Below are 4,744 nucleotides of genomic sequence, written 5' to 3' on the forward strand. Positions count from 1 at the left end.
AAATAATTCAATGACGGGTAGGAAGAAGATCAATACGTATACGAAGATGAAAACAAATACGAATAAAGAGATGATAATGAAGGCCAATACGAAGGCGTATATGAACAAATATACTAAGAGGAGCACGGCGGCGAATACGAAGAGGAATACAAAACACTAGCATATGTGTAGATCTTATTATTATTAATCATCATGACACTAGCATAATAAAATCAGACTAGAAATATGTACAAAATATGCATACCTACAGTGATGTTTTTAAATATTAACAACCTTCTTCGTGTTAAAATGATTTTTGTAAACTTTTTATGTACAGCTGCGAGTAAAATATGGCAGCAAAATTCAAAATTATGTTGCTTGCTACTTATGCGTATCTATTATTTTTGATAATTTTATTTTTAATAGTTCCATCTACTATATTACAAGAGAAACCACATAAATAACAGTTTCAAAACTTGCAGAAAATTCACAAAAATCAATCAAACTTTAAAAAATGTTCACCAAGATTTCGAACTTTTTATTCAGAATCTTTATAAGATTTTCGGGTATGCAGTTTTGTAGCCCATTAAATTTTAGTACAACAAAGTGCAAGTTTGATCTTGCTGAAAAATCCTTAGATTTTAGATGCGAAAAAATTGTAACAAACTTGATATGTTTCTACATACGTACTTCTACGCTACGCAACACACACGTTCGTGGGTAACCGCGCTCTTAGGCAAACCACTTACAAAGTATCATATTCCTTAATATTAACCTTCGAATTTAATTTACTTCCCTGCTATTTCTTTAGCCGCAATTGTACATGTTTGTATGTAAGTAACGTTTTGGGTATGCATGTCATTAACTTTAGTATGACCAAGCGCAGCACCCCAATTCGTCTTACAATGTATGTAAATTAAATTAAATGTACGTAAAATACAGATATAGGTACTTATGTGCATATGTATGTATGTACATATCTGTATGAACATACATATGCCTGCTGTATCAGCGGGTAAATTCATATGTTCACAACCGCACTCCACCAACAATACTCATAAGAGGAAAAGCTGTAAAACAAAATAAAAAAAATATGTCTAAATTTGTATGTACAAAAACGAATGATCACCACAGATCGCTGGAAGTTGCTCTGTGCCCGTCCACGTTCATGGCCGCCATTGCCAAACCAACCAACATCACTACATCACAAATCATCAACGACAACAATACCAGCAGCTTTAAACAACAATGGCAATCAACACAAACAACAAGGAAAAATAAAAATAAAATAAATGAAATGAAAAATAAGATGAATACAATTGAAAAAGATTAAGAAGGGGGAAAATGGTGGAGCACAATAAATCGCAGCACAGCACTCATATGCCGGCCGGCCGGCTAGCTACATATCCACATACATATGTAGCTGGCTGACTGGCTGGGCGACGATGGTGGTTCTCGACAGCGAACGCCCATATGAATACACAGATTTACAGACATACATACGTACATATGTACATATACTATATAGATACTTGAAATCGACGCAGAATCAGCTAGCTAGTAGATTCACACACTGCCATGATGATCACATCTGATCACATATACATATATGTATGCACATATGTATGTATGTTCATATATGCATATACATATACTCGCATATATGGAAGTACTTAAGCGCTGCACACGATCACCAACTGGCATGCGCTAAAAATAGCACTCACCAGATCCAAGAGGAAGAGACGACGATCGCGGTGGCACTGTTGTAGATGTTGGTTGACATGATGGCGCGACGGCGACAGCAGCAGTTGAAGGCGGGTGATGGTATCCATGGCGGCTGCTGTTACGGCCGCGGCTGCTCCATTGCTGCTGATTCCTCACTACGCGCACACAAGTACATACACACATATGTATTATGTAGATATGTATGTACATATGCCCTATCGCGCAAATAGCAAGTGAATGAACGATTGGTTGCTAGCCTGATGGCGACGACTTGGTCGGGTGAACGAGTGATCGTGGTGGTGCGGCGCGGACCCAGCAACCGGTAGCAATCACTATAAAAAGCAGAACAAAAAACAACAGCATTTGTAACATTGTCAGCGTCGATCTTTAAGCGCCAACGGGTGAGTATAAAGATCGTGCGCACGTTGATTATGATAATGCTGGTCATGATGATGATGATGACGATCAGCAAAATCACGATAAATCTTTGACGCGAGTAGGATACGATATTTGATTTGAATTTTTTCTCGCCATTTCGTTTTAGTCAAAGTTTTTTACTTAGTTTTTTGTTCCTTTTAACTTACTGTGTGAAACCGGCTCATAGTAACTCTCGCTCTGTCGCTAATCTTTTCTGGGTTGGCAGGCATTTTTAACCGACTTCCAAAAAAGGAGGAGGTTATCAGTACGTCGGAGTATTTTTTTTTTTTTTTTTTTTTATGTACATATGTTACCGCATAACTTTGGACCACGTCAACCGATTTCGATAATTCTTTTTGCATCGGTAAAGGTAGTGTCTCAGAGGTGGTCCCATACTAATCTGGTTAAGATCCGATCAGCGGATCATGAGATATATATATATATATTTTTTTTTTTATATGAGAGTTGAAGTCGGTTTTTTTTTGCTAAAAATTACTTGTTATATATATTTTTTTAATTTCTGCTCATCGCGATCTCATTTACAGTCGCGTACGTTTATGTGATTTTTATAGGTGTTTTGTGATTTATGTTCGCCAATTTGTAGATATGACTGTATCACTGTATCATTGAGTTTTGCATTACTTAAACAAAATGAGCAAAACGTAAATGATTAACAGAATCATTCTCATCTTGAAATGAGAAATATGTAGTTTAATTTTGTATCTGAATGGATTACTCGGCTTAACCACTGAAAACACTTCTCGTTATGGCGACACTCTGTAGAGATATGCTTAATACCCATCTTTACTCATCGCAACCCCATATCACGGTTTCGGCCTACTGCTTGAATAAAAAATGTTAAATTGTTTCTTTCACATCTGCCTCTGATTAGGAAGACAATGTCTTTCGCATAGTCCTTAATATCGAAAACTTTGCCGCCAGTCGGTTAGCTAATTATCTATTAAATTGGGTATAACAGAACAATACTGCGGTCTAAAAGATTTTTTATATCCCTGTGATTAGGTCCTAACTTTTACATCTCAAAATATAATCAGTTTTCCTTGTACCTTCATACACTAATGCCTAGTAAGTAGCAAGGGGGTTAACTTTGAATTAATTAAGAATGGTCTCCGATTTCTCTTTGTCTTTAAGATAAAGATAACATTCCGTCTCCGCAGAAAGCGCAAATGATGATGACGCTCTAGAAACCTAGTAAGCAACCTGAAGTTATACATTATAAAATAAGATCTTTCGATTGGAATCATTAGCTTTTGGAAAACTTTTCGAGTTTTCGAGACATTGACTAAAATTTTACCGGTAATTTAGTACAAACTGAGTTAATAATGCAGGCATACTAAGCTAATCAAGATATTTCTTTCTTTCCGAGATATTGAGTAAAAAATATGGTTAATTTAGTACAAATTTGTAACACATTTTGTCGTATGTCATACAAAGTGGATGCAAAATTATTGGCAAATGTAGGGTACAACAGAATTTTACTAAATGAAATCCTTCATAAACTCAAAAATAGTTAACAATAAACAACAAAAAGAAATAAATTAAGAATTTCGTGCACTAGTCACAGTCTCCGAGACTTTGACGAAACATGTTTTTTGAAATTGTTGAGCAATTCTTTCCAACTGCTAAAATTTTCGAGTCTTTGTAGAAGACCAATGAAGATGATGTTTCTCCTGCAAGAAACTTCTGTACCTGTATATGTACATATGTATTTCAATAGTTATACATACATATGTATACACACATTCATATGTGTACCGACATAAATATGTTTTTATGTACTTCATTTCTTTAAACATGCATATTCATATGAACACAGCCACTTTCAGTTGTTTTTTTTTGTCTTTTTTTCACAACGAAACAACTTTTCGCTTCCATTATTTATGCGCATTCAAGTCTTATATTGCTCATCTATCTGTTTTCTCCCGCTTTTAGTGCGTCTTCCCGACTTTATCTCATTATACGCGGCCATAAATACCAGCAAACGTACGTGCATATGTAAATTAGGGTGGTCCTTAAAACAATTTAACGATTTTTTCAGTCTCATCCCCTCAATCGGTAATACCGTGGTCATAGATATCACATATAAATTTTGGTCCCGATTGGAGTCGGCTAAGGCGTGTCGCAAAGGGGCCAAAGGTCAGATAATTTTGCTATTTTTTAACGTGTGTGATGTGCTTACGAACACATACTAAAATAACACATATTTGTATATAAAAGGTAAGATTATCAGGTTTGAAACTATAGGTAGAAAAAATTCAAAGTTTAATATGCATCACATAATACTATGTTTTGAGTATTTAGTCCAAAAATATTTATTTTTAATGAGCCTATAGCAAATCTAAGGAAAACTGTATTTTCCTCATGTAAAATATATGGAAATCTTCAAAGCCTCGGCGGCACGGTTAAATATCAATAGATTTCAAAAAGAAAATTCTGTGAGGTTGAGAGGGAAAAAAATTGCCAACCCTAATGTACGCGCGTAAGCACTTTATTCGGATGACGCTGCCTTTGTGCGGGACTCGTTCCGATTGGCTGCTCATGATGGACGCCCGCGATCCGTCCATTCTTCGATTCGCCCTTCCGGCCTGTGGCGGTTTATTGC

Source organism: Rhagoletis pomonella, unplaced genomic scaffold (genome assembly GCF_013731165.1).
Source record: "Rhagoletis pomonella isolate Grant_MI unplaced genomic scaffold, Rhpom_1.0 Rhpom_scaffold_00002, whole genome shotgun sequence".
In the NCBI taxonomy this organism is placed as follows: domain Eukaryota; kingdom Metazoa; phylum Arthropoda; class Insecta; order Diptera; family Tephritidae; genus Rhagoletis; species Rhagoletis pomonella.